Source organism: Phaseolus vulgaris, chromosome 7, assembly GCF_051622355.1.
Source record: "Phaseolus vulgaris cultivar YP4 chromosome 7, ASM5162235v1, whole genome shotgun sequence".
Lineage (NCBI taxonomy): Eukaryota > Viridiplantae > Streptophyta > Magnoliopsida > Fabales > Fabaceae > Phaseolus > Phaseolus vulgaris.
This window is the reverse complement of record NC_143504.1, coordinates 11,861,409-11,886,477: the sequence shown is the minus strand read 5'-3', so window position 1 is coordinate 11,886,477 and position 25,069 is coordinate 11,861,409. Positions and strand designations below refer to the sequence as shown.

General features: G+C 32.1%; 2 pseudogenes; both read left to right on the top strand.

Annotated features, from left to right (window-relative positions):
- The first annotated feature begins 9,276 nt into the window (after window positions 1–9,276).
- LOC150025785 (uncharacterized) lies at window positions 9,277–14,032 on the top strand (annotated as a pseudogene).
- Window positions 14,033–14,253: 221 nt separating this feature from the next.
- Window positions 14,254–23,245, top strand: LOC150025784 (uncharacterized; annotated as a pseudogene).
- The last annotated feature ends 1,824 nt before the right edge of the window (window positions 23,246–25,069 follow it).

Below are 25,069 nucleotides of genomic sequence, written 5' to 3'. Positions count from 1 at the left end.
ATTGTTAAGGTATGATAAGAGCTGGGTATAGAAATAATAATAATAATGATGATGATGATCTATGACTAAAAGAAATAATACTGATGATCCCATTTGATTTCCATATTTTTACATTTTATCCTAAATACATATAATTTATAATTACTCATACTATATACAAAAATGATTTTCTTGCAACAAATTTGAAAGAAATTTTGTATTGTTGAAAGATGTGGATATATATACAGAGAATAATTATTGTTATTGTTACAAATAATAATATTTTGAAATACATATAATTAGAGCAATAGTGAATAATTAAAAAAAAAATGTATTCGTACAGTATAAACGTTGAGTTACGTAAGTGCGTTCGAAATGAAAAATTAGAGTTTGTAAAAGATGAAAGTAAGAAGAGAATTGTGTGTTGTACGTTAAAGGTTTGTTATTTGAAGTGGTAAAAAAATATAGAGAGCTAATGATGAGTTTGGGGATTTATAAATTTGTGATGGATAGTGGATATACAAAAGCAAGGAGCATGTAGAAGCAATGATGGGTTATGGTTCCTCAATTAACATTTAAAAGTACTTTATATGTGTGTTTTCGTCAATGAGACAAGTAATTCTTTGGTTTCTTCAGATGGAGGTGGGTGGATGTTGATCAACGTAGATATTGTGGGCCGATAAAACGTATCCTCCAGATTAGGGGATAATCATTCAATATATCTTCATCATCACTTCCTTTCACAATAATACAAATAACAATTTTAAATACTTTATTTATATATGTATATGTGTGTGTTAGATTGAACTATTATTTACTATCTTAAGGCAATTCAAAATTAAAAAAAAATATTATTATACGATCTTTACATATTTTTTTCCTCTTTAATGTCTCTAATGACTTCTCTTGACTACTTCCTTTATTCCCTGCCTTGTCTCTCACCCTAACTCATGTCATTCTATCACTAGCTATCATCACAACAAGGACATTGAAATTGGTGATGCATGGAAGTAACTCCACATGATTGTGCACCTTCTCGACTCCTACATGTTTCAACTTCATGGAGATTCACATGGACAGACACCAAGTCGTGGTGCAATGGGACAAGTTTTTGAGTGAGGAGAACAGTGGATGAGGGACAATGTTTTTAGCGAGGAGAAAAGTGGATGAGTTCCTAAAGAGAGAACAAGATAAAAGGACTGAGGTTATTCATGTATAATTAAGATGTATGGTGTTTTTGCATGAATTAGAAAAATTTCACTCTTAATCCATATATAGAAGTGGTTCATCATAGCATTCATTTCAAAAATATGCAAACGAGAACTTTCCACTTTTTTAGAGCAAATAATATATATATATATATATATTTATATATATAAAAGTTGTACAATATTTTTTATTTATTTTTTATCAGGAAAAGAAAATATATTAATGAAGATAATTGGATTGTTCCATTCCTTATAAAAGTTATATAAACTTTACTTTCACATTAGAACTATGCTAAAATATACTGCTCAAAATCAGCATATTTGTCAAAAGATAATTAAACATTTCATGAATAAGTACGTTCTTGTTCTTATCCAAGTTAAATATGGTTACAAACTTCTTTCCTTCTATTATCAATTATAATCTATCAATATTATTATTTTTTAATTAGTAAAAAATTAATTAAATGAAATGGAGTAGTACTAGGATGGATGATCTCCTCAAAAGTTTCCGTGTTGCATCTCTTTTGTTATAGCAACAAATCTTGATCTTTTCTTTTAAAAGACAGAGTTCTTAAATCAAAATATAAGCTAACAATGGTTTATAGATCCTCATCTATTTGGCCCAAAATTAAGCAGTTTTATGATGCTATTCTTGACCATACTTCTTGGACTGTTGGTACAAGTACTTTTATTAATTTTTAGAATGATAAATGGTGCTCTACTACTTCTTTAGAAAATATTGCAGGGTTATCTGATGGTGCTATCATTCCGAATATAGTATCTCAATTTTGGACTGATTGTGATTGGAATATTCCATTGTCTTTACAGTAGATGCCTCACTTTTTTAATCATATCATGGTTAGAGAGGATCAGGATATTCCTAATTGGATTCTATATGAGTTTGGTCGTTTCACTCTTAAATCGACTAGGACTTTTTTCTTAGAACCAAGTGTTCCCTGTTGTTGGGGTAAATTCATTTGGTTTTTATATATTCTGCCTTCCAAAACTCTAGTACTATGGAAAGTTTTTCATGAGAAACTTCCTACAAATCAACATATTCAGAATAAAGGTTTGCATATATGTTCTATGTGTACGCTTTGTGAAAAGCATGAGGAATCTATTCAACATTTATTTTTTGAATGTTCTAATGCTTTGCATATTTGGAGTTGGGTTCAACAAATTTTTCTTACTTCTCATTTCTCTAATAAGGATTATGTTTTTTCTTTTATTAAGAGTGATGCTAGTCCTTTGGTTAAATTAATTAAGTTTGTTGGGATAACTTTTTCTATTTGGATGATATGGTGTATGAGGAATTATGTTAGATTTCAGGATAAAATTGATGTTTCTTGGGCTATTTCGATAATTAAAGATTTAACTTTTCTAGTGGGAAATTCGTCTAAAGCTTCAATGAATAATGATATGTTGGATTTTATCGTGATTAAATTTTTTGATATTAATACTCGTACTGGTAAATTTCTTCATTCTCTTCCTGTTAGATAGGAGTTCCCTTCACAAGGCTGGATTAAAATTAACACTGATGGGGCTGCTAGGGATACCTTGGTCTTGCTACTTGTGGAGGTATTTTTCGTGGGAGTATGAGAGAGTTTATTGGTGCTTTCTCATTGTTTCTTGAAGTTCAAACTACTATGGTTGTTGAGTTTTATGGAGTTATAAATGCTTTGGAGGAAGCTCAAAAGATGGAGCTTACTAATGTATGGCTTGAATATGATTCTGCCTTGGTTTGTCCTGCGTTTACTGCTACGACTGGTGTTCTGTGGATGCTCCGTAATCGATGTAATACTTACTTAATTATTGTGGGAGAATTAGGTTTAGGGTTACTCATATTTTTCGTGAAGGGAATAAGTGTGCCGATAAGTTGGTTAATTTAGGATTTATTCATAAAAAAACATTTATTTGGTATAATAGGCTTCCATCTAGTTTGTTCTTAGAATTCTTTATGAATAGGTATAGCCTACCTATTTATCATTTTTGTTAACATATAAGTTTTGTTCTAGTTCTTCCATATTTTTTTTTTGTATTTTCTTTTCAATAATACTTTTTTTTTATGTGATGACAGATGATTGTTAGATGTCAAGTTGCATAGTGATGTCTAATATAAAAACTTTTATATATTTTATGAACCCTTAAATTAATCTTAAGAAAAATTTGAAAGTTTATTTTACATCTGAAAAATAAAAAAGTTAACAAACCAAAGAGTCATAAAACAACTAGTTCTTATTATATGAACAAAAAATGTTTTTAAAACTGTTTAAATACCGATATATCTGTTAGGGTAGAAAAAAGCACTGTCATTAATAAATCATTATTGTTGACATAATTTATAAAATAATTAATATAAAAGTCAATATACTGTAAAAAAAGGTAAAATCAACAAACTTACTATAATGGTTTATAATTAAAGAACTAATCGCGCAAAGTATTTATTATTAGTTATATATTAATTAAATTTCATCTAGTAATATTTTGACAACTGTATGAATAGATTACCTAATATATTCAGAAAAAAAATGTAATACATTTATAGAGGCGTAATTAGAATTAGATTTAGCAGGGTGATAAGATTTCCTTATCATGATCTTTTTAAAGTGGTGCTTTGGGATGTTGATGTGTGTAATTCAGTGATATGATGAGGGACAGGAAAAAGGTAGTGATACTTGATGTGCATAATGCCACCATATTCTAATCGTATACCTCACGCTTTTCATAAATTATATATACACACGATTCAATTCTTTTAGACATTTATTATTTTCGTAATACAAATTCAACGCATGTAACCTAAAAACAAACTAAGATAAATAGAAAAATATGAAAAGGGGTAACTCATCTGTTCTTATAAAAGTTATTCCTAATACATTGCATAACATCAAATAAAAAATGTATTTTTATCGGTCAAACTAAAGTTAGTTAATTCATTAACATATTTCTTTTTCATCATTATAATTATAATTATATATATATATCATATACAAACTAAAAAATTTATTAAATAAAAATTAATTTTTAAAAAATAATTAATTACTTTAGTGACTAAATTAAATATTAATTATCTAAAAAAAATATTGATGTCCATCTAATAAATAATTTTTAAATTGATATCTAATTAAATATTAACTATTAATTATTTATGTTATAAAGATAATAACTAAAATGTTAATAGTTAATTAAATATTAATTTAAATATTAATAATTTTGTTTTTAAAATTATTTTATATTTAATAATTTAGTAGTGATATAGACTAATAAAGTTAAAATATGTTCGAGTATCTAATGCACTACAGTACCATGGAGACATTATTAAAAGATTTAATGATGAATTTTGAATTATATTATAATCAAAGCTTTTGGCAATACTTTAATTTGCTTGTAATAGCTTGTTCCTTTACTAACATCATGAAAAAAAAAATGCTGAACCGCGGGGTGCGGGTAGCATGTGAGCGAAATGGAATACGAATAAAATGTGACAAATGCAAAGGGTGAAAATAGAAAGAAAAGGAGAGAGAGAAATGTAGGACAAAAGTGAAACAAAAATACATAATTTAACACTTAAAATTTGTAATACAATATTTTTTACAAATATAATATATTAAATTATAGTATATTTAGATAATTAAAATATTTTTATTATTTTCTAAGAATATTATAAGACTAATTTAATTTGTAAAAATATTAAAAAATTAAAGAAAATAAGGATTAACTTATCTCTTCAAACAAAACATTACTATAAAATCAAAACTAATCTTAAAAATAATAAATAATTAGTTATTATATTAACTAAATTATATATTATTTAAATACTAAAAAGTTATTAATATCTAAATTAATTTCTATTATTAATAAACAATTTTTATAATTGATATTTAATTACCTACCAAAATTTTGGCTATCAAATATTTAAATTTTAAAGTTGGTAGCTAAAACCTTGATAGCTAATTAAATACTAATTTAAAAATTATTTATTAATAATATAAAGTAATTTATATACTAATAATTTTTTTATTTTCTATAATAATATCTAATTTAACCAATATAAAAATTAATTATTTTTTTTTCTCTAAAAATAATTTTTATTTAATGATTTTTTTAAAGTGAAAAAAGATAAACATATATTTAAAAAATAAATTTTCATGCTCTAATTATTATAAAAGTTTAAAATAAATAAATACAAATATTATTAGTAAAATTTAGTACATCAAACTACAATTATCTAAGGTAAGAGAATGAGACTTGTATAATCTTATTTATTTATTTTATAAATTTATTTATTTTATAAATATCTTTATTGAGTGAGGTATTTCTAATTTCATTCAATTTATTTATTTGTTAATCTTATAATTATTTTTACTTAATAAGATATTATTAACTTCATTATTGTTTATTTATTTGTTAATGTATAATTATTGGTGATTAGTGAAGTGTATGTAATCTCTTTCCATGTACTTATTTATTAATCTTACAAAATCTTTGCTAAGTCCTTTATCTTATTATATTTATTTATTTATTTGTTAATTTTATAATTATATTTTCTCAATAAGATATTTTTAATCTCATCTTATTTATTTTGTTAATCTTATTTTAATTATACTTCCTCGTTAAGGTGTGTAACATCATTTTATTTATTTATTTGGAAGATTTATAATTATATTTGCTCAGTTTAGTATATATATATATATATATACCTTAATGTTAATATTTATTATTTTTTTGGTTGTAAATAAATATTTTTTTTTTCTTTTTAATTTTTTAATTTATATTGTTATATAAAAAATAATATAAAATAAATATTTGGTGAAATTATAGTTTGATGTTATCTTGGAATTCAAATGAGTATATATATTACTAAGATAAAATAATGTTGTGTTATTAACTATGATAAGACTTATTTATCTCAACCACTCACAACAAAATTAAATCATTTTTTTTAATATAAAATAAAATAACATATATTGATGAAATGGTAAAGATAATGTGTATTTTTTATTTATTTTTAATATTAAATTATTTTGCATTATATTTGTTTGCACTTATTTTTAACTCTTATACATGATAAAAATAAAAATAGATAAAAATACTAATTTTTTTAAATATATTATTGATAATTACCATAACAATTTTTCTGTTCATCAACTGGAACATAAACATAATTGTCAATTGAGATACTTTTTAAAGGAACAAAAGTATCAACTTTAACATTTTCTTTGCACATACAAGTCCTATTTATTTTGGAAAAAACAATAATGATCTCTTCTTATACTGAAATAAAGTATTGTAAAAAAGTAAAAGTGATTTTTCTCTCTAGATAATAAGAAATTGTGTAATGTAAAATCTATGTATAATACAAATGGAGGTAATTTCAGGGATACTTTTGACAAATGATAACACCAGAAAAAAAAAGTTTAAAATAAATCAAAATTAAAACAGTGCAATTTTTACCAAAAATAGGAATCTCAAATGCATTATGGGCGTGATAAATGACACTCTATAATATCTACATGTGTTCCATTTTTCATTTTCATTTTGAATTCCTTTCACCGCTTCTTCCTCTTTTTTATTAATTTTTTACTTTTTTCTCTCTTTCATTCTCATTTTGGGTTTTTATATTCTTTTATAGCCACCACTACTCCCATAGGTTTTTCTTCATTTCCATGTTAGTGAAACTAAATCCACTGTATGTTCAAGCACCGAGGTAACATCTTTTGCTTCTGTTTTATGCCTTGCTCTTTTCATTGTGAGTTTTTAAGGGTTTAATCGTTAAAGGAGTCATTTTGTTTTTTTGACTTCCTAGGGTTTTCATTTTTAATATATTTTTAACCATATTTCAATATTTTTTTGTCAAAGACCTTTCATTTTTATGTGTAATCTTTGTTTTCAATCTTTGTCTTATTGATTTTTTTAGTATTTATGTTTACCCCTTTTCCCATTTTGAACCATATTTTCAAGTAATTTTTGCAAAGATATCTCCTTTTTATGGTTAATGTTTATTTTGATACATTGTCGGAATCCATGGTATATTCAGGCAACGATTTAAGGTTTTTTCATTTTTTTTACGCATACATTTTTTCATTGTAGGGTTTTTCACGGTTTAATTTTTAACGGAGTCATTTTCTTTTTTTATTATATAGGGTTTCCACTTTTAATCATTTTGAACCATATTTAATTTTTTTTTCTCAAAGACCTATCATTTTTATGTTTAATCTTGGTTTTTATAAGTTTTCAAAGTCATGATGTTATTTTTTTGACATGTTCTGCTTAGATTATGTATTTTTCCCAATCTGTTATAACTTTTAAAAAATGTTTCATTTTTCATGATCCTTATTTGATGGAGTTTTTGTTTTTATTCACATGTCTCCCCTAAATGTAATTTTCATATCACGTTATGTTGTTTTGGTTTCACATTTCACCATTTCCATTCTGCATATATTATATCTGCATATATTATATGTTAATATGTTCTTTGTTTCACAGTTCACCATTCTCATTCTGCATTTTCATTTTATTTCATAATTGATTCTTACAATGTCGCGTTTCATCCAAATTATGAATTCCATCAAAGATGTTAATCCTGAAAATGGAAATTGTATTCTCATAGCAAGGGTCATTCGTTTGTGGTTTGTTGCTGACGTCAAGAAAACCAAGTTTCCATTCTCAATGGAAATGGTCATACAAGATAAGGAGGTGAAGTATTCTTTTTTTTTTTAGTACCAAAGTTTAATTTAACTTCTTCTATTCCTGATTTACTTTTCTTTTTCTTTGTCAGAGCATACAATTCATGTTTTTGTTAGGTGATCACTAATTTATAAATTTTAAAACGATATTATTGAGGATAATGTTTATTCTTTCCAATTTTTTTACTATTGTCGCTAATTCAAGATCTTATAGAACAACCCGTCATCGTTACAAAATTCATTCCAGTTTGGAACTAAGGTAAACTGTTTATGTAATGATCTATTTTCAAGTGCAATACCTCAGTACACTCCAATGTTTGTGTTAAGAGCCTTTGGTTTTTATTCTACTTACCTAGTGTGTAAGTTCAGTTATTATGCATTGAGTTCAATATATTTGTTTAGGGTTTAGAGTAAAATAATTTATGTTTTTTCATGTTTTTGTAATACTCATAGTTGTAGGCACTGAACAAGAGCTTAATAGAGTAGGGAAATCAACTAAGTTAAATGTCATCTCCATTTAAGCTCATGGGTAAGCTAATATTTTTAATTAATTTATTTCAATAACAACCAATGCAAAAATTGTTTTTCATTGCAGGAAGTTGCTGGTTTTTTGGTTAAGGTTTTGTTGGAAAAAAATAATCCGTGCAGATTTATTTTGGCATACATGTTGCAGGAGTTTCACTCTGGTTTATGGTTTCTTTTTGGGTTATTGAGCTGGGAATGTGCTGGGCTTTGGTTTGTCTCTGTTTTTCTGTTCATTGTCTGCCACTGTTAGGGGCATTACAAGGCTCTTTTGTGATAGGTCACACTTTGGGACTTATCTAAGTGTAGGGAGAGTTGTGGCTCTTTGTGGTTTTGGTGTATTACCTTCCTGTTTTGTATCACCTAGACATTTTTTTGTACTTTTTGGTGGTTTAGTGGTTCTAAATGTGAATTGATACATTATACATTGTATGAGTTAGTGTATATTTTTATGTTTCTTTTATTGTGGTTTAGTGAACTTTTCTATGGATTTATTAGCTATAAAACTTGATAATTTTAAAATAATGATAACAGTGAACTTTTTTGATGGCTCGCTTCCTTGTCTGAGTCAATGTAGGCATAAGTGATAAAGCCATCATTCAAAAAGTCAATACAATCAATATCTTGCCATTGGGTAAATTCTCATTACGATTATTGATGTATAAAATCCTGTAATTTAATGCATGAAAAATATTCTTTTATTACTAATTATAATACCTGATTTAGGTAGACTTATGGAAATCCATATATGGTTGAATTAGGTAGAGTTTCTAACACAAACTCTTACATGTTCGTTTCTAACACGAACTCTTAAATGTTCGTTTATAGCACGATCTTTGAAAAAATCGTTGACTTTTTGTCAATTGCTTTATGAACAGAACATGGATCAGTTTCCATCAAATCGTGGATGGATGTATGATAGTTGTTATAGAGGAAGAGTTTATAACCAAAGCTTGCCAACAAGAATGTTATCAGAATGATGGGGGAATACGATGTCCATGTACTAAGTGTGATTGTACAAGAATTTTGGAGGAAAGACTGTTAGAATGTATGACTTTAAACTAGACGGGGGGTGAATGGTTTAAAGAGGGTTTTCGCAACCTTTTTAGTCTAAAATGAAATTCCTTTAAGAAAACTTAATTCAGAATTCAGTTTGCCAAAAACACAAAGCAATTTATCACAGCACCAGAAAAACAATCGGTTGTTTCGTAGAAACAATCGGTTGTTTATACCAGTTCACAAATATAAACTGAAATTAAAGAGTTCAAGGGATAGAGAGATTGCACACACAAGTTTATACTAGTTCACTCTTAAACCAAGAGCTACATCCAGTCTTCCTAGAAACCACCGGGGAATCCACTAAGCAATCAAACCTAGATTACTTACAACACCACCAAAGAAGTGACCTTGATCCCCTCAAGACACACACTTCCTTTGGCTCAGCACAAACACTACCAAGAATGTTGATCTTGACAACCTCAAGAGCACACAACACTTCTCAGCTTCACATACAAAGTTTTCACACAGTACAAAAGGATTACACTTGTTACAGAAAGATCTGAAATCAATACAAGTTAAAAATCCTATTCCACACTCTCTTGATCAAAGCAATCTTCAACTCTTCAAAAGCAAAATCAGTGAAAAACTCAAATTTGTTTTTCTTTGATTAAATCTCAGTTCTTGTTTGTTACATAATTTGAACAAACTATTTATTGCTTTCAAAGACTGGTCAAAGCATTTAAAACTGGAGGGTATTCAATTATAAAATCATTTAAAGCTCAGTAAAAACACAAAACAATTTTCTGTTATGGTCCCAAAAGCTCAATCGGTTGTTTTGGTTTGACAGCAAGTCAACCATCAAAAACATTTTCAACCTTTCTCGAAACACCTAAGTATAAAACAATCGGTTGTTTCGACAAAACAATAGGTTGTTTTTCACTTAGTTTGAAAAACATTTTCAATTAAAAGGTTTAAGAATGCTTAAGCTTTGGATTCAAATGAGAGTGGATTTACACAGATAATCTACCCCAGATCCTATTCTAAAACACCTCAGCAACAGCAAGCACAACCAGCCTTCCATCAAACTTCAAAGGATTTGGATTTTTCAAAGCTTGAACACACTTGATTCAACAAAGACTTGTGAAGGTTCATCTCTACAAACATGGTTTCAAATCTAATTATTGGATTTGGAGTGATCATGGTGAAGACATGGTAGAAGGTGACTTGGATAATAATGATAATTGCATGGCTTTGGGAATAACTAGAGGTGCACGTAATCAGTCACAAGATGACCAAGTTAGGGTGATGGAAGACATGGTGTATGATGCTCTTAGGCAACAAGAGTCATTCCGAGTACCAAATGTAGATAACATGGAAGAGCCTCCGAACGAAGAAACTCAAAGATTTTATAAGCTTTTGTTGGATGCAAATACGCCATTGTATGAAGGGGCATCTGAGTCCAAATTATCAATGTGTGTCCGACTATTAGCTTGCAAATCCAATTGGAATATTCTTGACCAATGCTTAGAGTTTATTTCAAAAATGATTTTGGATGCAACACCCACCAAAATAGGTTTGCCTAAAAGTTATTATGATGCAAAAAGGCTAGTGTCAAAGTTGGGATTACAAGCTAAGAGGATTGATTGTTGTGTGGATGGTTGCATGCTCTTCTATGATAACGAATACGGTAAAAATGATGGAGCGTTGCTTGAATGCAAATTTTGTCACAAGTCAAGGTATTTTCACCAGAACACTGGAGCAAGTAACAAAAAACCAGTTCTTGTAAAGGCAATGTTCTATTTTCCAATAATTCCAAGGTTGTAAAGAATGTATGCTTCAACACAGACTGCGGGACAAATGACATGGCACTATGACAACAAAAGCAGTAATGGTGCGTCATCCATGTGATGGCGAGGCTTGGAAGCACTTTGATACAATATATCCCGATTTTTCTGTGGAGGCACGCAATGTGCGATTAAGTTTATGCTCTGATGGTTTTAATCCATATGTGCAAGCATCAAATGCACTCTATTCATGTTGGCCAATAATTGTGACCCTGTATAATCTTCCTCCCAAAATGTGCATGTCTAAACCTTATATGTTTTTTAGTTGTATCATACCAGGCCCATTCAATCCAAAGGCTGGTTTTGATGTATTTTTAAAGCCCTTGATAGACGATTTGAAGAAATTGTGGAGTGGTGTCCCAACATACGACATTTCAAGGAAAGAGAACTTCATGATGAGGGCAGTGTTAATGTGGACGATTAATGATTTTCCTGCATACGGTATGTTGTCTGGTTGGGGAACTCATGGTAAATTAGCATGCCCACATTGCATGGAGCATTCAAAGGCATTTAGATTACATCATGGGGGAAAAAAATTCTTGGTTTGACTCGCATTGTAGATTTTTACCGAATGATCATGCATTTAGGAGGAACAAGAATGCGTTCAAGAAGGTGGAAGTTGACATGGATCCTCCACCACCTAAGTTCAAACCTACACAAGTTTGGAATAGAGTAAAGACTTATCCTAAAGTAACTGAAAGTGGTGTGCAAAGAATACATGGTTACAGGGAGTGGCATAACTGGACAAAAAGAAGCATCTTTTGGGATCTTCCATACTGAAAACACAATATATGAAGACATAATCTTGATGTTATTCATATTGAAAGAAACTTCTTCGATAACATTTTTAATACTATCATGAATGTGATTGGGAAGACAAAGGACAATGACAAAGCACGAATGGACTTAAGTTTGTATTGTAGCTGAAGAGACTTGGAACTGAAGTCACATCCTAATGGAAAGATGTTGAAGCCAAAAGAAAACTACACACTTGCAACAGAGGAAATTAAACATGTGTGTCAATGGTTAAAAGATCTTAGGATGCCTAACGGATATTCTTCAAATTTGGCTAGATGTGCTGATGTGAACAAGGGAAGGGTGCTTGGGATGAAAAGCCATGATTGTCATGTATTCATGGAATGCCTACATCCCATAGCATTTAGTTTGTTACCAACTCATGTTCTAAATCCCATTATTGAGGTAAGTCATTTTTTCAAAGATTTGTGTTCTACAACACTAAAACAGGATGATCTTATTAGGATGGAACAAAACATTCCAATAATTCTTTGTAAGTTGGAAAAGATATTTCCCCCGACATTTTTTGATTGTATGGAACATCTCCCTATCCATCTAGCATATGAAGCCAAACTTAGTGGACCTGTCCATTATAGGTGGATGTACCAATTTGAAAGGTAATAATAAGAGTTATTAGTCTTTATTTAATGTGAAGTATAACTATCAATCATAACATATTTATTTGATTATAGATTCATGGGATATGCTAAACGATCAATGAAGAATAAGGCTAGGGTAGAAGGATCTATTTGTGCATCTTATTTGCATTGTGAGACAACTCACTTTTGTTCACATTATTTCAACAACTTCATGTTAAGACCACAACATTGTAGAAATGAAGTGGACATTGAAAGTGAAAGGCTTCCATCAATCTTATCTGTATTTGACCAACCTGGACGTCATTCTGGGAGGGAGATCACCCGTTGGTTAACTGATGAAGAATTGAGCTCAGCTCATGTTCATATTTTGATCAACTGTAATGAAGTTAAACCATACCTTAAGTAAGCCTCATGCAAGATATTCTTTTAAAACATTGTTATTCATTCATTAAGTTATCGTTAACCAAATGCATTCACACCTATATATTCATAGCTCTTTCTTACGATGTAATGAAATTTCCGAATCACATGCTTCGGCTCGTATACATACAGATTTCCCTTTGTGGTTTAGGACACAAGTATGTATCAACAAATTCTATAATTTACTTTCTGTTGACTTCTTTAACCATTTCATTAAAAAAATAATTACATTTATATATTTATAGGTTCATAAAGACCCTTTAAATGTGAAGAACCAACACTTAAGAGATTTATCACTTGGTCCTTTAAGGTGTGTAAAAGAGTGGCAGACATTCTTTGTGAATGGGTACAAATTCCACACTCATGCATGGAGCGAGGGAAAGAAAACAATAAATAGTGGGGTCCATGTAAAGGGTCTTACAGAAGGAGGTGAGGATGATTTATATGGTGTGATTCAACACATATATGAGGTGGAGTACAATTCTTCGACCTTAGATAACAAAGTTGTATTATTTTACTGTAATTGGTTTGATCCATCAACAAGAGGTACACGAGTGGATTCCAGATATGGTATTTTGGATATTCGAATGGATAGAAGATATGTTGCATTTGATCCTTTTATCATTTCACATAATGTTCGACAAGTTTATTATATACCATATGCAACATCACGCAAAGACAAACGTGGCTGGTGTGTTGCAATCAAAATGAAGCCCAGAGGTCGTATAGATTCTAATGATGTAGAAGTTGAAGTGTAATATCAAGTTGATGAAATATCACATGTTAATGAAGTTATTGAACTTGAAAGGGTTTCAGGATTACAAGATTTAGAGGCCCAACTTGAAGAAGTGGACATAAACAATGTATCATCATTTGAAGATCAGATAGATGAAGAAACAAATGAATGGGAAGAAGACAATGAAGAGGGAGAAAGTGAAGATGAATATGGAGATGACTTTGACATCTCTAGCTCTGAATAGACTTAGGAAGCCAATGTTAACAAATAATATCTATTGTAGGAACTTGTATTGTACTGTTGTTGTTAACATATTGTTTATTACTCCAGTTAATTTGAGGTTTATGTTTGCTGATGAACTTTCTGCTTGTTTATTTCAATTTTTTTATTAAACTATATTCAGCATATTTTTCTCCATTGATAAACTTATATAACCTTCATTATCATTTCATGCCATATATATAGATGTCATCAGGAGGTTCTGATCAACCATCACCGAGTAACAACCAAAAAAAGGGGAAAAAAATTATGTGATAAAATTGTTATCACGATTTAACAACCAAAATCCATCATCCAGTCAACCCAATACACCTATTTCTTCTTCAACTCATGGATCTACCCCACCAGTAACAAATGCTACCCAATCCACCCCACCAGTACAAAATGTTATTGCATCAACACCATCTCCACGTGTTGGTTCTAATGCATCAACCCCACCAGATATTACACCATCCCCATATACAAATCTTGGAGGGACGCACTCAGCTTCTGCAACAAATAACTTAGAGGACGAGGTCCTCTCAGCTGGTGATCGCCCTTTGATTCAGCCTATCGGGGGAGGGTAAGAATATAACAAAATTCAATTTATATAATTTCACTAGTACAAAAAGGTAGATTAACGACGGTTAAAATCAACATTTAAAGACGGTTCCAGAACCGTCGTTATTTCGGGTGTCGTTAAAAGGTGTGGGTTTTTCACGACGGTTCTAGAATCGTCGTTAAAACCCTTACTTATAACGACGGTTGTTGGAACCGTCGTTAAAGGTGACTTGTTAATTTTTTATTTTTTTAAAAAAAATAAGGGACTTTTAAGGACGGTTCCCAGAGGAACCGTCGTTATATGTAGTGCTTTAAAAAAATTATTTGTTTTTTAAGAAATCTCAAACCTGCATAAAATTTTCAATTCCAGAAAATAAAAACATTTCAAATCATAATTTAAATATACAAATTACATACAACAAATTATAACATTATACAAAAAAGTTTTGCTAATATATGAAAAAAATTGTCATTGTAATTTATCTATACTAGAGTGTTATACATGGTTACAAAATACTTTTACCATGTTGTTCTCACATACTCCAATGCTTCTAAATCTAACGGGTGTTGGTCGTTGAAGAACTGTGACATTTGAGATTTTTTGAATTAGTGCATGAATAATAAATCTCAAATTTTAAAGTGTTTATTGTATTGAGGTATTACCTTATCCCAACCTTTCTTAATTTCAGCTTGCAAAATAGTCAACATCCACTGCATAACATAATAACCGCACTCATAATTTTCAAGTTGCCTGTTGGACTGCATGTGAAAATAAATGTATTAAATGAATGAGTGAAACACATTAAATTAAGTGATCAAATATACTTTAAATACCTTAAGGTACATCCAAGTGAGTTTTTGTGCGTTTGAAGTTCTCCTCCCACACAACATATTATATCCAGAGTAAGCACTAAAATAATAAGATTTCATGTTAGAATACATAACATTATATAATATATAAGTAATAATAAATGTTAAATGAAACTGTCGTACCTATCTATAATGTTTTTAAAATAGGCAGGAGGTTTTTTATGCAAGGAGCAAAATCATGTAGCGGTATGATCTTGAACAAATATGATCAATAGTTGCCAATGACGCATGTATAACAAATCAGTTAATTAATTTCTCTTATTTCAATAATTTATTAAAAATTATTTAATAAATAAGAACTTACTCATGTATGTACGGAGCAAAATAAATGTGTTTTCCACCATTCTTTAAGGCAATGGTGATGTATGTTTGTGTTTCCGACTTCTTGTTTCCAATTGATTGAGTGATTTGAGGGTCTAAAAACCCATATATATTGTGTTTCCCCTCATCAAAGCATAATCCAGAAAGATACCTAAATTTCAATAAGTTAGTACTAATATATTTAATAAATCAAAAGTATAAAGATTTTAAAATTTGAACTTACATCATCCATAATTGCAGAATTGTTATGTTAATCTCTTGATCTCCAGAAGGTCCAACAAATCAGACATGTGAACGTACAACGGTAGATTACTATGCCTTCCAAAAACATTGGCGTCCCATGGAACCTCTAAGACGGTTGTATCTAAAGCTGTAGCAACTTCCACCTATGCCGCCAGAGGATCATCAATGGAGACTATTTTCTTCTTTTCCAGAGTCAAATTTGTCTTAGGTTCCTGCTACTCATCAAAACAAACAAATACTTAAATTAGTTAGAATGTAATATATATGATATATAATTCTATTAGTATTAGTGCAAAGATATACCATAGAGTCTATAGGTCTGACGAGATGTCTAGGCCAGGCAACAAAAGTATGTAATGCCTTTGCTACAATTGTGACCTCTGATGTCGGCACAGGAACTCCAAGATCACTATAAAGGACCTTCTCCATCGTGACCTTCATGAAATTAGAAGGAAGAGGCATATTGTGTAACATTGTGACCCCTTCATAACACTTACCCAAGGCAACGAGTCGGGTCAAAGAATTACACTCAACATATAATTCGCATTGGCTAGTTGAGCCAAAGTCATCCCCTGATAGATCAACTGCTTAACAACTCCCTTTAGTGCTGACTTTCTTAATAGGAGGTGGAGGTGGTTCATCTTCTACCATAATAGGTGGTTGCTGTGACAGTCTTAAACCCTCCCACCGCTTTTTGAACTCCATTTCCATTCGTGAACTAAACTCCTCCATGAAGCTTTCTTTAAGCTCTTGAGTTACCTCAGCCTTTAACTGCTCACGTAGTTGTAGTAAATACTCTTGGCTAGATTCATTGGACAATTGTTCCTTGCTGTGTGATGGAGGTCCAAAGTATGACCGAATCCCAACCCCATATCCAGCTACACGAACACATCCAGGGTGTTCAGGTCGTCCGAGAGCAACATTAAGAATATCATTGCGACCACATGGTTTAAAAGTCCCCTGTGTTGATTGCTCATTAAGAGAATCCTAAAACAAATGAAAAGAAATTGTCAAACTTCAACACATTGAATTTAAAATAACACATAGAAAACATATTTCTTACAATGCGTTCAACTGTTTATTCTGTAGACTTAGAACTCCATGTCCCTAATGGGTTTATACGGGCACCCTTCCACATCTCATGTCGGAGTGGTGGGGATGGAGGTCTTAAAGAATCTACACTAGTCATTTCCTCAATGGAAGTAGAACGTGCTTTAATATTTTCTTCAAGCATCTTCTGCTCTACCAACTTATAACCACCACGAGACAATAAGTGTGGGGTATCATTATGTGTCTGATTGACTTTTGCTTTGTTCCGAACCTCCTATCATAACACTCAAAATTTAGTAATACGTTAATATAAACTATATTCAAATATAAAAGTGATATTAACCTGCCATTTTTCAGTTTGTCGAATATTCACAAACTGCTGCCAAGTTTCTTCATCAATGGATGCATATTTTGCACAAGGATTTTCTTCTTTCCTTTCCCCATATATATAATCTGTTGTCAATTTTGATTTGAATTGACGAAACTTGACACCCACATCTGAAAGAACCTTCGCTTTCAAGGTTTCCACATTCGGGATCTTGTAATGCTCTACATTGTTTGAAAGAATTAGTTCATAAACAAAAACAAAGTATAAAAGAACTTTAGATTGAGCAAAGTAAAAACAGTTACATACCAAAATATCTTGCCAAATCATGTTTTTCTCGTGGTCAGTCACGTGATCCCAGGACTGGGTTAAGATAGAGATCCTTTCACGAGACAGTACTCCGAGATAACTCTTATATTTCTTTGGATATTGCCCAGTGGCCACACCATTGTGAATATCAATAGACAAAGGTATTTTGTCATCTTTATTTATCTTCTTAAACATATTCTTTAATCTTGTAGGTCCTCTACCAGTTTTTGAACGAGAAACTTTATCATCTGCCATGTTCCTGTTATCAAACAAATATGATAAGCATCAAGAATATGAAATATAATTAAAATGAAATATATTGTAAAACTAAACATGAATCACATGTACATACAAATATATATTCCTTCATCATGATCATTTCGAGTTGCATGTACAAAATCAACAACATCCTCGTACTCTTTATTGATGGTCGCTCTTGTAAGTGATTCAATCTCACAAATGTCATTGTTTGTATCTTCTGGGTCATTATGTTGTTTTTTTCCATGTAGCGCAACAGATCAGTGGTCAGAAGTAGGATCTTGGATATAGAAAACTTGGGAAGCTTGATGTGCCATTATAAATGCTTCGTCATGATAACCTATCTTTCGAAACTCAACCAAAGTCATTCCTGATTCATCAACTTTGACACCAATCTTATTGTCAACCCACTTGCATTTGAAAACAGGTACAGTAAACTTGGTATAATTAACTTCCCAAATCTCTACTATGACACCATAATAAGGCATTGATCCCACAACAAGATTTTGATCATTTGCAGTTGAAAACTGCATAGACTCAGCCTCCAAAGTGACTCCGCTATTTTGCACTGTACTCCTATCATCTCGAGACTTTGTGTAAAACAAACAACCATTTACTTCATAGCCAGAACAACATAAAACATCAAATTTGAGACCGTTTGCAAGTCATGTTAATGTTTCAGATGCTGATGGATCATTCATTATTTGTTGCTTAAACCATGACATGAAAGTTTTGTTATGCTCAATTAACACCCATTTTTCTGATTGTCTTGGATTTTTATATTTCACAATGTCTTTGTGTATATCTAAGTATGGTAACACCTAATCAGTGTTATTCAAGATATACAAGTGTGCTTGCAGAACCTCTTCTCTAGATTTGCTTATGACATGTACACCTTTTGAAGATTTACTTATGAATCTACGAGAGTGCCAACCTTTTTCAGGAACTCCTATACATTTGGCTTTTGACATGTACTCAGAACAAAACTCAATAGATTCTTCTGAAATGTATCTTTCAATAATGGAAGATTCTGGACGACATTGATTCTTCACATATCCCTTCAAAATCTTCATGTATCGTTCAACTGGATACATCCGTCGCATATAAACTGGCCCACACAATCTGATTTCTCTTACAAGATGAACAACCAAGTGTACCATAATATCAAAAAAAGATGGAGGAAAAAACATCTTGAGTTGACACAAGATAACAATTATTTCTTCTTCAAGTTCATCCAACTTCAGAGTGTCAATCTCTTTACTACACATGGAATTGAAAAATGAACATAGTCGAGTGATTGTATGCCTAACATTTTTGGGCAAGATTCCACGAATAGCCATCGGTAGTAATTGTTGCATTAGAACGTGACAATCATGTGACTTTAAGCCAATTAGTTTCAAATCATTCATAGATACAAGACTCTTCACATTTGAAGAGTAGCCTTGTGGTACCTTAACACCTTTAAGAAATTCACAAAAACTTGTTTTCTCTTTCTTTGACAAAGTGTAACACGCTGCAGGCAAGTATGTACGTTTACCAACTTCTCTCGGTGTCAATTCCTCTCGTATATTCATCTCAATCAAATCCAGACGTGCATTCACACCATCCTTTGTTTTGCCTTTAATGTTCAGAAGTGTTCCTATTAGACTGTCAAACACATTCTTTTCTACGTGCATTACATCTAGACAGTGTCTAACATCTAACTTACACCAATACGAAAGATCAAAAAAGATTGATCTCTTCTTCCATATTTCATTCACAGTTTGCTTCTTCTTCATTTTTCCAAAAGTCACATTAACATTTTTTATTTTTTCATAAATTTCAACACCACTTAAGGGAGTGGGACAAATGTCATGTTCTTGGTATCTGTTAAAAGCTTTTTTCAATTTACGATACAGATGATATTTCTTTAGAAATCTATGATGCCCAAGATACACGGTTTTTCTTCCATGTTTCAACTGCTCATAAGATGTCTTGTCTTGACATATTGGACATGCTCTATGGCCTTTCACACTATAACCTGACAAGTTCTCATATGCAGGGAAGTCATTGATAGTACAAAACAACATCGCATGCAATCGGAAAGATTCATTGTTAAACGCGTCAAACACATCAACCCCTTCGTTCCACAATAATTTCAAATCTTCAATCAATGGATTAAGATAAACATCTATGTCATTTCCAGGTTGTTTTGGACCAGAGATCATCATAGATAACATCATGTATTTGCGCTTCATACACAAAGCAGGAGGTAAGTTGTAAATCACTAACAAAACGGACCATGAACTATGATTACTACTTAAATTTCCAAAGGGATTCATTCCATCAGTTGCCAATCCAAGTCTTAAGTTTCTTGATTCTTTTCCAAATTCAGGAAATTCTTTATCAATATTCTTCCACTGCAAAGAATCAGCAGGATGACGAAGTAGTCCATCACATTTTCTATTATCTACATGCCACCTAAGGTTTTTAGTGTCATCTGCATTTGCGAACAAACGCTAAAGCCTTGGAATTATAGGAAGATACCAAACAACCTTAGCAGGAGGACCTTCCTTTGTGAATTCATCAATTTCATCATTCTGACCAATTTTAACTTTATAACGTGACAAGCCACATCTGGGACATGTTCTTAAATCTTCATACTCATTTCTATATAAAATACAATCGTTAGGACATGAATGTATTTTTCTGTACTCCATACCCATTGGACAAAGTATTTTTTTTGCCTCATAATTTCGATTGGGCAAGGTATTTCCTTCTCGAAGCATGTCCTTAAGCAATTGAAGCAATTCTGTAAAACTTTTGTCGGTCCATCCATTCATTGCCTTTAAATTCATCAATCTTAACACTGCTGATAATCATGTGAATTCAGTTGAACCAGGATACAAAGGAGTCTCTGCATCATTAGACATATTTTCAAAAACTGCATTAGCAAAAGATTCTGTTCCCACATCACGAATCATGTTTTCTAATCTATCATCCATTGAGAAATGAACTTCCTCCGAAGCTCCGCGCACACTTGGCAAGTCTAACAATTCACCATGCCACGTCCATGTTGTATAACTTTTCAAAAAAATCCATCACACAAAAGATGTTCTCTAATTTCGGAAACACTTAATATCCTTCCATTCAAACAATTGACACAAGGACACCTTATCCTTACTCCATTATTACAACTAACGACATTATGTTATGCGAATTGTATGAATTCTTCCACCCCTTTTTCGTAAGTATCACTTATTCGTGGTGTATTAATCCAACTCCGATCCATAGAACTGCTAAACTAAGAACCAGTGCGTTCAAAAGGCAATCATTAAAAAACAAATCAAAATTGTCGAAGGTCGGACACCTCCGGACTCAGAACAAGTGCGTTCAATATGTCAGAACAATATATCATCATTAAAAAAAATCAAAATTGCCGAAGGTCGGACACCTTCGGACTCAGAACCAGTGCGTTCAATATGTCAAAACAATATATAATCATTGACAATTAAATCAAATCTGCCGAAGGTCGGACACCTCCGGACTCAGAATCAGTTCGTTCAATATATAGAATCAATATCTAACTAAAACCAAAAACTTTCAAAATATATCTAAGAATTCAATAATACATAAAAATATACTAACCTCAAAAGCGGTGCGGCAGGGACAATTGCAATGGCACAGTGGTACGGCTCGCAGGGCATGGTTGGCGAGGCGGCGGTCGCACGTTGCGGGACGGCAGTCACATGGCTCGCAAAGCGTGGTCAGGCAATGGTCTCACGACGCGACGATACGGTGGTCGAAGGGACGCGGGTGGCTCGCGGGAGTGCGGCAGTACGATCGGTTCACGCAGGGTCCGATCGTGCGGCGGTCGCGGTCGGTCGAAGGGGTCGATCGTGCGACGGTCGCGCGACGAGAACAATGGCGGTCGGTCGCACAGCGGGAACAGTGGCGATCGATCTGCAGCAAGAGACGGAACGCGGTTGAACGACTGGTTGTACGACGTGCGGTCGTGAGCGGCGGTCACGTGGTCGGTCGCACGGCGGTCGGTCGTGGGCGACGACGAACAGTGCAGTGGTGTAGGTGTAGGCCGGGGTCAACCAGAAGGAAAGTGGTTCGTGAGGAAGAAGGAATGGGTTCTTTTGCGCAAGAGTGAAAATGAGAAAGGAGAAATCCGGTGGGAAATTAAACAAAAACCCACTTTTAACGACGGTTGTGGGTGAACCGTCCTTGAATCCACCACTTTTAACGACGGTTGTGGGTGAACTGTCGTTGAATCTGAATATAGCGACTTTTAACGACGGTTCAGGAGAGAACCGTCGTTAAAAGTGTAAAAAAATTTAAAATAATTACAAAGTTGCCACCGCCTTGCTTATAACGATGGTTGTTTCTGAACCGACTTTAAAGAGTGTCGTTATTGAAGTATTTTGTACTAGTGTTTATTATTATTGTCTTATAATTTTGACTAACTTTGTTTTGGTATTTAGGTTTTATCCATAAAAAATTGCATCAAAGGTCATCACTGTCACCATTAAGCAACAATTTAGTGAGCCGTGACCAACATGGGGGGCAATCCCAAAGGATGACTAGGATATATTTTTTAACGTTTTAAGGTACTTCTTTTTATTCCCTTTAAAAAATTTATATTTTACAATTTGGATTGATGATTCTTGTTGTTTTGCAGAGGAAGGTCACATGGAGGGTTGAGGACGAGGAAAATGTTAAGAAAAATTTCCATACAAAGGCTTCTCACACCCTTTCACAAATGTTTAAAGATGCTCTCCAAGAAGGTAAACGACCAGAATGGATTGACAATAATGTTTAGAACCGCCTCCAGGAACAGTGGAACATGCCTGTGTATCGATCCAAATGTGATACAGCTAAAAAGAATCGTTTGTCTGAAAAAGGTGGATGTCTGCACACTGGAGAATCTATTAGTGTGCATGAACACGCTATTCTTTTGGTATAATTTCCATATAATTTTTTTTTATATTAATCTATGATTAATTATTATCTCCTTAATTTATTAAATGTTTTCTTTATAGACAGAGGATCTTGGCCGCTCGGTCCATGTTGATGAAGTGTTTCAACAAACACATATACGGAAGAGCACTGGAGATTTTGTTGATGATAGATCGAGGCAGATACATGTTAGTTTCTTTAAACTTTTTTTAAACTTTTTTTAAACTTTTTTTAAACTTTTTTTTCATATACATTAATTACTATGATAACAAATATTTTTCATTTTAATAGGAAGATTTTGAAAGTAGATTGCCTTAAGCATTACCTGAGTCACAATCTACCTCAATATCTACTCCATTAGATCTTGCTGAGGAGGAAAGATTGAGAAGTCGTTGTTGGTTAGAAACTGATGTGATTCCAATAACATGATAGAGATATAATATGAACATGTTATGGATTCAACAAGAGTTGAAATATGATTAGGCACTTTTAAAGAATTGGATCAATGTTCTTAACATTCAAGAACTCACCAAAACACAAGTAACCAAGCCAAACTTACATAGAAACCCATTTTGAACAACAAACCCATGGATAGAAACTCAAGAACACAACATATAGCAATTATACCCATGGAGGACGTGACCAAAACAGCAAGAACAACCAATTTGCACCGATTAAAATTGAATATAAGTGCAGCAAATGAAAGAGGATATCATAAGGAAGAGATTGCACCGATTGAAAGTGAAAACAAACAAGTAGAACAAAAATGGGTAATTTGGAATGAAGGGAAAATGGACTTATGTGGATGAAGCTATTGGAATGTGCACGCCACTTGAAGGATGGTTGGCTTCAAGATGACTGTTGTTGCCGCCATTTGAGAGCCCAAGAATTCACTCAAGATAAGACTAGAAGAGAATAAGACACAAGTCTCTCTCACTCACTCACCAATTTGGTAGAGGTTCTTTACTCTCAAAAATCAATCTTCTTATTTCAAAGACCTAAGCACCCCTTTTATAATGGAGAGGGCTGGTCACAAAGTACAAGAGAAGCTTTTGAAAGGTCACTTTCTAACTCCTTCTATTCTAGCACCTACAGGAGTGTGAAGAGACAACTTTCTAGATTTTTCCTAAAACTAGCGCCTAAAGTTCTATACAATGGAGGTGTCTTTAAGTTTCTCTCTTTAGCACATCCTAAAGCTATTCTATATTATTTACAAATTTATACAAAAGAAACTATAAAGAGAGATATTAATTGGAGTCCATTCTTGAATGCTTGTAGTCTTCTTGTTGGCTTTAGGCTTGGTCCTCTCTTTATTTAATTCTTCTTTAATTTTTTAGAAGACTAGAAGGAAGAACTTTAAATGCTTGGGTGGATGGCCTCTTCCTCTATTAGTAAAATCCTCTCTAACTTGATATCTATCAGAAACTGTAGGATCGTATAGAACAATCTGTCACCAGTACAAAATTATTTTCCAGTTTGAAACTAAGTTAACCTCTTTAGGTAACTATCTGGTCTCAACTGCAAGACCTCGGTATACTTCAATGTCTGTGTTAAGAGCCTCTGGTTTTGATACTAATTACTTAGTCGGTAAGTTTAATTATTATGGTTTTGAGTTCAATTTATTTGTTTCCATCTGTGTTGAAGTCGTTTTTTTTACAGATGTTATTGGAATATTGACAGGTGTAGGCATTGAAAGAGAGCTTAATAGAATAGGTTAATCAACTAAGTTAAATGTCATCTCCACTGAAGTTGATGGGTAAACTAATATTCGGCATCACAACCAATGCAAAATGTGTGTTTGTACAATTTTAATTTTAATTTACAACAACTTCCGAATGGAGTGTACATTATTTGGGAACTATGTTGATGACCTCAATGCATTTATGTCATTCGAAGAGTTGGAGAATGTAGTTATCAATATCCAATTTGCTAAAGTAATTTTTTTTCAGGGTATGCGAACTGATGAAATTGTGACTTCTATTTTTTATTATTGTATTTAAATGAGTTGTATTATAACGTAATGCGTTTTATTTCACTGTAGACCAGGTTTATCTCCAAAACTATATGGATTGTACGAAAATAATATACAACATTCAGTCTAAAGAGGCAACCGAACTTAAGAAAATGTTAGTTTAATACATA